We start from the raw sequence: 13,165 nt of genomic DNA on the forward strand, positions 1-13,165 counted from the left end.
TACTCAAAAGATCCTGGAACATTCTGGACCCAATTCTGAGGACCCCCCAGGATCTCCCAAGTGAGAAAATATACATTATTTTTCCAATTACATTGAAAACCAAAGCCTTTATGTGTTTTGATTTGAAACTTTGAGACAGTTTGGATCAACAAAAAATGGTTTATTTCTTAATTTAGGGCAATGATAAAATTGTTCTTTGGAGAGGAAGGCTTAAAGGCTTGAAAATCAGATAATGAACCATGGGATCATTTTAATGCCAGCTCTGAATATGTTAACTCTATTTGCCCAATAGGTCAATTATTATCCATTGCCACTTTCAATGTGGAAATTGCATGAGATTAGAAGAAACACCCTGACCTGCAAAATGCACACATAGTGACAGTTGGAACTTTGGAAACATCCGAGTGTTTCATTGACTGGCATGAAAGGTCAACATGTTTCACTTTGAACACAGGGAGGAATATTCCTATCTCATCTGGTTCTTGCACCCCACCTGAACTGTGGTTCCAAATGATGCTGCTCCTACAACATTTCCATGCTGTAGGAACATCTGCCGAGAGAAGGAAAACCATTCTTTTGCTATGGTTCAGAAACTAAATGTATTGCAATTCAATATGTCAATTAGCCCAACCCAGAGGTCTCAGCCAGGATGTGTTCTGGCCAACGAGCAGCATCAGATTTGGGCCTGAATGCATGCAAAGAGGATGCCCAATCTAAATGCAGCTGTCTCTCCTAAGTGGAGCCCCATATCTAATAGTCCCATTAAACCGCCCAGTCTCCTCTGCCTGTCATTCTCTTCAAGCTTGGAAGCTGTGAATACTTGAGAAGTATGAAATTGCCTGAGGGAGCACTCTGAAAGTGGCTGAGTTACCTCCTGCTTGGTGTCAATCCATAAAGGTCACAGCCGGTGAGAAACGGCAATTAAGTTCAAGAACACTTTGTGGAAATGCTGGGTGTTCAACATGAAATGGCTCTTTCTGGTTTTGCAGGATGATTGCCCAGCTACACGAGTGGCATTTTCAGGGCCATAAGACTGTTCTGACTTCCTACTGAGCACAATAATTCTGTATTTTTCCTCATCTGTGTCTCCCGCTGCATGTTTCGTGAAGAATTAAAGCCAATTAATAGGAGTGGCCATGTCCTGGTCCTATCTAGAAAATGACATTACACACCTGAGGTACCTCTACAACTGAACAGGCATTTATTTATACAAGATGGAGATAATGTGCAAATTAATAGATGACATTAAATATGCTGATGTCCACTGTGTTAAAACAAGAATTGTTTCCTGGGTTTGGCTGACATTTCTGCCCATAAATGTGTTCAAAGAATGGATGTTATGCATTGTTACACGCAAGATCCTTACATGACAACGAATAACACAAAACTTAAAAGGAATGTGTTTTGAAGGCTTTTGAGATGGGCCAGCTTTTACTTCATGTCTGCTATTTAGCTGAGCCCCAGTCATTTTAGCCATGCTTTAAACACTGAATTGCCTTTTATTTTAAATGTTAAGAACTGTGAGCACGCTGGAGGAGAAGGAGCAAAGAGAGGGAAATGCTGAATTATGTGTCATCAGACAAATGATGCAATTTGTGTAGTTGTACCAGACACCATGATGCAAGTATATAATTGATCATTTGTGATCAACTGTGAGCGCACTGGAGGAGAAGGGGCAAAGAGAGGGAAATGTTGAATTATGTGTCATCAGACAAATGATGCAATTTGTGTAGTTGTACCAGACACCATATGCAAGTATATAATTGATCATTTGTGCAATAATAATATGGTGCACATGTGGCCAAGTTGAAATCAATGTTATTTGTTACAGACACTGATGTTAAAAGCAGCTGTTCCTAATCTGGCACCTCTTGGTAGGTTAACAGCCAGGACTCCAAGTTGGTATGACCAAGAAACAGATAAGGAGGGCTATCCAAGACTTTGCCTCCTCTTATCAAACTATCTCCCTATCTAGGTCATTGTTATCAGCACTAGCTGACCTAATGAACTTCTCTCCAGAGATCATGGATACAACTCCCTAAATATTCCTATGACGGTGGATATAAGGCAGAGATCTCATTTCTAATTTCCCATTCTTCAAGAAAGAAGTGGGAATGAATAGGGAAGGAGTGCTCCCAATCTCTCTACACATGTCAGTATTCAGACATTTGGTTTGGAAATGCACAAGCAAAGAAAGAAAAGAGTCCCAGAAGAGGTGATTCACTTCTCTTGCCTGAAACCATGGCATCTTGGTATCCTAGTTGGATTGCTGTAAAATAATTGTAATTTATACTGTATCAAATAACATAAACTTATCCAATTCTATAGATATGATCACTCATCATCTAGAGCAGGGGTGGGCAAACTACGGCCTGGGGGCCACATCCGGCCCATTGGTCTTTTTAATCCGGCCCGCCGAAGATTGGTACAGAATTAAGGCTTGATGTGAATGATTGAATGATTGTATTCATTTGATTTTGACTTGTAATGACAGGCATTTCGACACCAGGTGGCGGCCCATCTGTCAAATTTTAAAAGTCAACGAGGCCCCCGAGCCAAAAAGTTTGCCCACCCCTGATCTAGAGAGTCTAGACCAGGGCTGTCAATCCAGCAGGCCAGATCATCACGTGCTGACCACGCCCACACCCAATTTAGCAAAGGGGGAAAATGTCCTGATATGTCGTGTGACGCCACCATGACGACATAAGTTTGACATCTCTGGTTTAGACAATGCATTGGAGGAGGAAGAAGCATCAGCAGCTTGCCTTTCAAAGCACTGGATTGTGAGTCGGGTAGGGTGCCTAAAGTTGTTGCAGAGAACCCAGTGTTTGGGATATGCTCCTTCAGAGTGATTGCTTTAATATGCTTTTTGTAGGAACTCACTGCTAGGCAGCGCTCAGTATGATTACCTCTTAACAATTTAGTTTTCTTTTCACTACCATCAAGAGAGACTTCTCTGTACTTCCCAAGCAAGAGATGATAATGTGTTTGTATGCTAGAAGTTTACAAATTGGGACATCTAGTGACTGTTTGGATTTTCGCAGCCCGGATGTGATAAATTTAATATCAATAAAACATATTTCAGAATGACATGGTGTGTATGAGAGACAGAGAAACAGACAAGAGTGTGAGAGATTTCAATGCTCATATTCCATATTAAGGGCTGATGGACCCCCTTCTGTAGCTTACAAAATCTTGATTGCAGCTGACATACAGAAGCTGTATATCGCACCCAGAGGATTTGAAAGTGGAAGAGCAAACAGTTAATATTTGGGTCTGTGTTAAAATGCATTTTTCAGGCTGAGAAAACAATTATTACTACTCAGCACAACTGCATCTTTATTTGCCAGATCTGTCAACTCATTCTTATACATATAGCAGACCCTCTTTTTAGGATAGTAGACATCTTCATTGGGTCTCTTTAGTGAAGGCTGCAATGCCCCCTAGTGAGTTTGTGCAAGAAATGGTTGCCCCTTTTTGCACAGCGGTGGCGTTTTTCAGCTCCTGGCTTTGCCCCAGAGCATTCCAAGACCTCCTGTGTAAATCACATAGCACTGCAGTCCTGAAATCTTCAAAGGCTTTTGTGCTCTCCGTGTAAGAGCCATCGACCAAACCTCATCCCACCACAGATGTGGCAACATTGAATGAAGCTTCTTTTCCTGCTTCTTGCCTGGATCCTCCTTCAAGCAGTTACTAGAAGGCCCAGTGAGGGCTGGAGAAGAAAAGAGGCAATGTCTCCTTTCAGCCAAACGTGACGCTGATGACTTTGCAGATGTGCTTGTCTGGTTGACTTGGCAACCTCACAAGACAAGGTTGGATTTTGCCTTCTGAGTTGTTTTTTCTACTTCCCGATTCTACCCTTCAGCTAGGGGATTTTCTAGCGGGACACCTTTTTAAGTACCTTTACAAGATCATCTGCATCAACAATGGGCATCTCCATTTTAAAATAAGCCTTGGGCTGATAAGGCTGGACTACCCTTTGGCAATCCAGTGTGCATTTTCCTCCTCAGATAGTTTGGATGGCAAGGGATGTAATCAGGCACAACCAAATTGGGGACAGCTGGTGCAGACAATCCTAAACTTGCAGGACCCATGATCTGACTCAGTATAAATCAGCTTCCTTTAAAAGCCCAGGAATGCTGCCAAAGTGGGGGAAAAAGTGACAGTTTGTTCTTAGCCTTCTTCCTAACCTGATTCACCCTGAAACAGACAGCTTGCTGTTCATGCCAGATTGGTCACCAATCTCCCAATCACTCCTGCGATGGGGAAATGAGTACACAGTTCCTTCTGGGAAAGTAGTAGCAACCAGAGATTGTAGAATCTGGGATTGTTAAGGGAGATGATTCAAAAGAATTGTTGGCAGAGAGAAATAGTCTACTCTCTAAGCTTCTCTAGAATTGTTAATGAACTCTGGATTGCAAATACAGATTGATTATAGAATTATCTTGATTATTTTCATTTGGCATAATCTGGATAAATTGTTTCATTTTCATAGATTAACAAAACATGGCTAAGAGTTAACAACACGGATAATGCAAAACTGTGATATAAACATAAACTAGATGAGGATATCATAACTTATAGCACCATACACCAAACCAAGGAAGCATACACTCAGGGTACAATCTTACCAGCAGGACAACAAACTCCAAAGCTTTCAGAATTATGCCTTTTTACTGAATTGATCCTCAAGTGCAATAAATTGAAATAAAGCCTTCAGTATTTTTAAGTCTCACTGATTTCAATGTGGAGACACCTAATTCTTCCAGACAAATTAGACCTTCCAGATCTGCACTGTAAAACTCCAGCTAACCATTAGATCTTGGTCATCCAGGTTTTGAAACCCAGGTCTAAAAGCTACATCGAAGTCAATGGAACACCAAAGTAAACTCCACTGATTTTCTTGTATTTTTAAAATAACGGTTTTAAAAATATCCAGATAAATTATCTTATTCAGACAAGTTTGACTATGTGGTTTGGAGGAGATTAAAACCACTGCCCATATACTGCTGTTCCACAATTTTTACAGGGACATAAGAAATTATCTTATTTCATATCTTTAAAAATGTCTAGGACAAATAGACTTTTGATATATAAATGTTCTATTTTCTGATTCTAAAGCTACCATTACCAATACTGTGGCTAAATTCTGTATTGATGCAATTAAAATATACCTTCAAGTCCTACAGCCTTCATTATTATACTTGTGTAATCTTTTATCATTTTATTTCTTTGTAACAGAGGTCATGGCTGCCATTATAATGATGACAAAGACAAAGCATCTAAAATAAATGCAGTGTAATATTAGTAATTTCCTGGTAATCGGTTCCTAAGATGTTTAGTTTTGTAAAACACTTGAAATACAAATGGAAAATCTTGCACAATCTTGAATTTTCAGTTCAAATACATGCTTACAAAATTATACTTGCCAAACTAATGCATGGGTACAACCTAATTCAAATATATAAGTTTCCTTTTCCTCTGAACCCTCCAGGATTGAACAATATTTATAATTAATACAAAGGTAAAAATATATCAACCTGCCCCCACCCCAAAACCTACGGTTAAAACTGAGCTGCAAATTTAGATGTAAACAAATTTGTAGCAAAAGATGCTAATGATTCCAAGGGGACCAGAAATTTAGACTGCTGCAATCAGAAACCCAGGACTACTGAAAAACAGTTTAAAGGGAAAATATTGTAAAGTTGAATCATATTTGATTATCTCCTTAAATAAACAAGGAGTTCTGTAAGGTTCATTACAAACCTGTGTACTACAGCTTTTTGACAAATGCATAACTCTAAGAGAACATTCAGTAAAATAGCCTGTGATTATGCACTCTTTTAGTAAGTATAAATGTATTTGAGATTAAAGAAAAACAGCAGTTTAACAGCATGCATGTACTGTTGAGACTAAGTGCCAGGTGGAGGCATGACATACCATAATACAGAAATGGCCTTACTTAATTCTACAATGAATTGTAACACATAGCAGCAATAGCATCTAGACTGTGCCCATTCAGAATTGTCTGCCTCCATCATTTCTCAAGCTATGAAACTAAGAAAATGAAAACTAAAATTTGACAGTGGCTCGTAATGGTGTACGTCCTCATTTTTGTAGTAATATGATTGTTAAGTTGGGGCAGATTGAAGAGGCAAGACACGGATCTTCAACTAACAGCTCTTTATTCATTCAGTAGATCAGTACAACCCAGCAACTTGCCTGTCTGACAGCTTGCCCTTTTATAGGGAGCTGTCAGACGGCTGCTCAACCAATCAAATTCAACTGTTTTTCCTGCTGTAATGGCAGATCTGTGTGAAGCCTTCGTACCTCAGCTTCACTCCCTTAGAGTATTCAACAATGATACAGGTGAGTTTCCTGATATAGATGGATTCTGGAGCCAAAGCAAAACGTGTGTACAATGCATGGAGTTCAATTCTACTAAGCAGCAGTAATTTCCTCAAAGTAGGGAGATCTGGGAATAAGGGGATTTCCAAAGAAGTTAAGATGCCTTGTTTCACAGGCTTTGCATGGGTGATGCAAAAGGATTGGAACTTGATTACATACCTTAACATTTTTTATTCTCCACCCCCCAGCCTCCTTCCCCAAAGTAGCAAGCATGCTCATCAAATCTTCCTCCGGAGTCCTTCATTCCACTCAAGTACACGAATGAACCTTTGTTTTGTTTTATTGTCTGTCCACATTTCTAATTGATTCTCTATAGCCCTTTCCATCAAGCTGTTAGTTAGCTAGTACCCATAGCTGGCAGAGGCCATCAATATTTTAAAAAATTCTAGCTTTCTCCTTGTTGTAAGCCATAGGAACCAAATCAGACAAGCCTTTTGGGGGCATTGTAACATCCAGGGTAGTGGCTCTCCTCAAATCAGCAGAAAGACAAGGCTTCGTGCTTCCGTGGTAACACAAGGTCCTGTCCTGTATGGCAGCAATGTTCCAGCAGTAAAACATATAAAGATATTTCACCTTGCAAGTAATCTCACTGACCATGCAGCTGCCTGTAGGAACTTGATAACATTTAGAGGATGGTGGGAAGGCAAGGCAGGGATTAACCTAACAGCTTCTGTGACGAGCATGCCAGGTAATGGCCCAACCTACAGTAAAAATCTAGATGAATAAATATTTCAGGCTGACATCCTCTGTGATTCAACCTTCTGTTTATACATTATGTAAGAATAACAGGATCATGCCCAGTTAAGTTATCCAAGGCTTTGGTCAATTTGAATCGCTTCCCTGAAAGTGATTTCCACTTCCATAAAAATCCCTCTATCTTGATAAATTGATGTTATTACAGTAGCTGCAAATCTATCTCTGAAATGTCTAGCAAAGCTAGTCAGCCAGCCCTTCTTAACCTTAAGACTGCTGTTCTTTCCCAGGGCTGATTTCAGAAAGTGTCTTCTAGCTATTGACTCCCAATTTGAGTCCTCTCATCGTCTGTGGTAAAGATTCTTGACTGATGGAGAACCTGATCCAATACTATCTCCACAACCAATCTTAGGTTTGTTCAACCTTTGGTTTGAAAATCTTTTTTCAGCTCTTAAGGTTTATTGAAGGTCCATCTTTAGCTACTCGGCTACTGTAACTTATGTGAAAGCTTTCCATAAATGTCCTCATTTGATAAAAGCAAGTAACAAGTAACAAGAGACAACAGGATCCATCATCAAAAAACATGAAAGTGATGGCATTTAGCACTTTTTCTCTCCTAGACTTCAACAGAAGGCTTCTTCTACTTATGCCCAGACAAGCAGCAAGAGTCTGCATTGCCTGCTCATATGGTGCAACAGATCACTTTGTTAATGGGAAGCCTGATCTGTTCCCCCTTTTCACAGCCCTTCTGGCATGCTGTGTATGGGTGTGTATGCTTTAGACAAGCCAGCTTTGTTCTAGCTCGTACCTTCTGTTCTCTTTGTCTACTGCTACAACTGCAGCTTCTAACTACTATGAAGATAGTTCGTTCTGGTTGGTCACTCTGATATGCACTAGGATATCAGGGTTTTATAAAGGAGCTTCTTTGGATTTCTTACCGGTCAATTCTCATAAGAACATTGACTGATAGGCAATTCATACAGTCATTTAGGCAAAGTCCACTGATTTCTATTGGGCTCCTGACAAGGCTCCTGAAATAGCTTTAAGACATTCCAGTTCACATCCTAAAGCTTCGGATTCTGATGTCTTCAGTTCATGGCCTCTTGAGTTTCTTTTCTTATAACAGCTCTCCTCCCTCCTGATTTATTTTGTGTTCAGTATGCATCCTTTTTTCTTTGTGCAGGACAAAAGACGCAGCTTGCTGCTTTCTTGTCTTTCTCACTGCTGAGTTAAAGAGCTCTCCACTCCACCCACTAATGTGAAATTGGCTGCCTCCATTTCTAATCACTCTCCTCCTTCAAATGCCTCTGTTCCCAGTCACTGTGTGACAGCTGACTTCCATCCAAAATAATGGATGACAGAGCCCAAAGGGTTTTACACTCCTTGAGGCTGCTGGCCTTGGACAATATCAAAACAAACAGGAAAGCACTGGGGCTCTTCTGGATGATCAAATTCAACTGCTATCCACCTTAAGCCTGCAAAAAAGTATTGGCATAAATTGCACTATGGCCTTCCCTCAATCTCTGCTCTGCAATAGTAATGGAGTTGGTGTAGGCTGCTGTTTGTAATAGCGTATGGGAGTGACCTTGGGGGAGAGGAGGAACAGCCACAAACTAGACACACATCATTCTGCCTACAGAAGCAGAAGGGACATGGGAAGCATTTCAGAAGAGTCCCAACCTAATTTTCTGGAGAGTGAAAGTAAGAGGAGAAATACTTTCAGACTTGCAAGATTCTGTTAATATAATTTTATAACAAAGACAGAGCTAGCATTCAGAATTGTGTTTCTTGTCTGGATTACTTATTGGATTGCAGCTAACATTACACTGGGCCAAGATAAAGGATTTATGGTTCTCTGAGCTTTGTTTTCCCTCCGATAGGAAAACAATAACTTTCACTAGCATGTATTGTGGTAGAGGCATAGAATGGCATTTAAGTATACCTCTCCAGTTGTTTGATTAACAGTGACAAACACTAAAGAGGAGTGTGGGTTGAGATAGGAGGAAGCACATCAGTTCCCTGCTTGATGTAACTCTTCCTTGTCTCTCTATTTTCAGAAAGAGCATTAAACCTATGATGAAAAATCACCCAGGTAATTGGGAAGAAGAGAATCATACACAAGGTGGGATGTAACTATAATGAGTGAGATCCTTCCTTGACTATTGCTCTAATAGAATGGCAAAGTTGGCAGTGGGTGACCAAGGAGTCTGGTTCTGACCTCTTGGCCAAATAATATTTAGTGTTGTCAAAGCTGAAATGGAGTCAACAGAATGGCACCATCCTCATCATAATAAACCAAAGAAAGAATAAGTGTTGCCACACAATTCTACCTTTCCAGCAGATCATCTCTTCATGGGCTTCTATGACAATTTCTCTGTGATGGTGGCAAATATCTGTAGCTCAGGTGTAGGAAGAGGGTGGAGGTTTATTCTGTGAGCTTATGCATTCCAAACATTTTGTTACTAGACTAGGTAATATATCTTCAGCTGAATTTAGGGGATGTCAGTATTGGTTTTCTTCTGCTTATAAGTGCTTGGTGTGGTAAGTAGGTCTTGTGATGGTGAGGTCACATCAGGTCAGGGTCTTGTGATGTGTAAGGTGTGGATTGTGTCAAGTGATTTCAAATTTCTCAAATTTCAAATTTCTCTGTTGTATCACATCCCAAATTGCTTTCTTTTAAACCTAAAAACTTACAAATACCCACAAACAAGGAGAAAACCCACATAGTAACTTCCCCATTCAGTTTAGAGATCAGGAGATCTTCTTTCTTCATGATTACTCAAAACTAGAATAATCCTCCTCCTCCTCTTCCTCCTCCTCCTCCTCCTTGCATTCCTATATATTGCTTTCTGTGGAAGTTGGACTTCAAAGAAGTAGGATAGGAAGATTATTCACAATTTTGGATTTTGGTACTGGAGAAGACTTCTGAGAATACTGTGGACATAAGCAAACAAACAAATGGATCATCGAACATATAAATCAAGAGCTCTCTAGTTTGAACACATTATGTGAAGATGTAGTTCTCTGGAGAAGGTTTTAATGCTGAGAAAAGTAGAAGGAAAAACAACCTAAGGCATAGAAAATGATTTCACTATAGGTTATGGAGTATATACAAAAACTAAATGTTGTAGAGCGGCGGAGGAACGAGGCTGAACCAGAGTGAAACGTAAAAGGCTTTATTGCAATGAATAAAGGGTTGCCGCGTCTGCCTTCTCGCTAGGCAGGCTAGCTGGCGGCAACAGAGCTGGCACTGCTCGACAGCTGCCTTTTATAGCCGGCTGTCAAACGGTGCCAGCCAATGGGAGCGGCTGGTGCTCCCGCTCAAACAGCGGACCTGGTTGGGGACTCCAACCAGTCCCAAAGACATAGCACTAAATATAAATTATTTAGAAGATGGCTTTATGTTAAATTAGGAAAATTGTGTGCAAAACTTAAATTCCTACCCATGTGTAAATCATTCAATACATCAAGTAAATTGTTTTTTGTGTATTATTTTGTGTTTTAGACAAGGCCTATGTACACTTATCTATTATTGACCTTGTTTCTGTCTGAGATAGACAATGAAGGAACTGTTGGCTTCTTTTTTTTAAATAATTTCAAAAAAACAACATCCACCCACAAAACATAGATTGGAACCAACCATTTTATGGATTTTTAATAGGAAACTTTACTAAAATGACCTAGAAAGAACAAAATCCAAATTATATAGCACAATACCACAATTTCCACAGATCATCATCTAATCAGACCTGATATAGATCAAATCGTAAAAATAGATGGACACAGTGCTTAGTATATTAACAACCATCACTTTTATTTATATAAAATTCATAAACTGCTGTTTAATGCCCATCTCATATTGAAAGCAATTTACAAAAGATCATCATCAATGACTGTAACCAAAATTATGAGATTGTTACTATGGAAAAAAAGTAAATATTTGCTGTGTGTCATTGTGAATGCACACTGCCTATCTGGACCCATTTGGAATTTCTATGCCTTTTTGTTACAAAGTGGGAAGATAAGTGATTTAAAATATTTATAGCAGACCATTTCTCCCCAGGGTTCCCCAGTAAAAAGTAATTATATAGGCTTCCCACAGATTAGATGAAACCTGGCACACTCTAGGGCAGGAGACTCAAGCCCAAATCATCATGAGGGCTACATGAGGACAAATTCATTAAATCAAAGCCTTTTCACATGCTAAATTTCTTTTCATAGGATTTTTTTAAAAAAATCACACAATAGCTTTGGGGAAATTAGCCTATATTTTTCCATAGAGGACCAATTAGCTTAAGCATGCAAATAATAAAATGCTGATTAATTATATAAGGCATATAATTAAAGTCATCTGCCAGTGTAGCTCACATGTAACAAATCAATTGGTAAACCTCACAAGTGACCAAAAGTTTGCCTGCTCTTCAAAATATTACACAGACTTGACATGTCGGGGCAGTAAGCAAAATGAAGATCACTAATGGAGTTCAAAGAAGACAAGTCAGGAGATGCAGGAGAGGAGTGAAGAGAAGAGAGAGTGAACCATATTGAAGAAGAAAAACAAAATAAAGAGGTTTGTTTCTTCTTGGAGGAGCTAGAGCTAATGGTTTAGAAGAAGGTATTCTCTGCACTTTTGATTCTACTGATCTCTAGAGCAGGGGTGGGTTGCTACCAGTTCTGCCTGACTCTATAGAACCGGTAGCTCTGAAGAGCAGCAGACAATGAACCGGTTCTGTGCTTGCTGCTATTTGACCCACCCACTCACCTGGGCTCTTACCTGTCCTTTATTTCCTCCTTTTTCAACCTCAGCTGCTTTGCGCAGCCAAACATAGTCACCAAACGGGTAGTAACACTGGTTGAATCCCATCCCTGCTCTAGAGCCATCAAGAATGGCAAGAGTCAATGAGCTACTGCTTCTTTCTTCTTTGTCTGTCTCGGCTCTCCCTGATGGGAAGGCTGACTCCGCCTTCAGCCTGCTCCTTTCTTCCTCTCTAAGGACAGAAAGATCGGAGAGGCAGGGTTTGAATCAAAGCACAACTGTGTCCTTTTACCATCTGTCCTTAAGAATACTTTATTTACACATTGTGATCCATTGCCCTTTTGCATCAAACCAAGCAAAAGCAGGTTCTACTGGCCTCCTTTTCCAGCCGAGTCCTTAAACTGTTGCCTTCTTGCTCCAGTCCATACCTGTCTAGAGTTAAAGTACTCTTTCCCTCTTCGGCTGACAACTATGGTAGTTTTTCCTATTGATGCTTTTAGGCTCTCATCTGGTCCCTAGGAATTGTCCAAATAAAGCAGCAACAGTCTCATTCTTTTCAACCAGCCCCACCAGTTCACTGAGCCTATGCCCAGTTCAGAGACCCGGATCAGTGCCAAGAGTAATGGGACAATGTAGGGAGGGAGGGAGGGCTGCACCCTGAGCCAGAGGAGGGAAGCCACATTTAATAGATGCAGGGGAAGGATCCCATGGTGCAGGAGGAAGAGCTGGCTCTCTCTCACTACCACAAAGACTCCCCTCACCCCAAACATGACAGCTGTTAATCAAGTTTCTGAAAAGCTGACAGACACTGTGAGTGGGAACTCTTTCAAAGGCACCAGAAAAATCCATCAGCAGCAGAGCTGTGATGGGTGGATGGTTTTCCTACCAACTGGTGAGTAGGAAGGTAAGAACAGAGAAGGCCTTGACCCCCAGCTGCAAACCAAAGCACAGTTTAACATGGTCATGTCATGAGAAAGATCCCATAACTATCCCATAACTATGCTATGTTCGAGTGAACAAAATGGAGGGCTTTTTAAAAAAAAATCAAGGTTAGCTCAAAATTTCTCCTATTTCTGTGCCATGTCACAACTAGGCAAGAAGTCAGGCTGGAGTTGCTGTAAGCAATGGTAAATATGTTTTCAGTGTGGCAAAAACCTCCTTGAAAGTGACCAACAAATTGTAGTTTTCATGTAACAACTGAAAAATTATTAAAACCACAGGAAGTGATCATATTAGTTGTACCTTAATGCTGCTTAAATTTCAGCTCTACATGCTACTGTCCTCTGAACATGCAAGAAAAATATACAG

Source organism: Pseudonaja textilis, chromosome 2 (assembly GCF_049901715.1).
Source record: "Pseudonaja textilis isolate UNSWEBS1 chromosome 2, rPseTex1.2, whole genome shotgun sequence".
Lineage (NCBI taxonomy): Eukaryota > Metazoa > Chordata > Lepidosauria > Squamata > Elapidae > Pseudonaja > Pseudonaja textilis.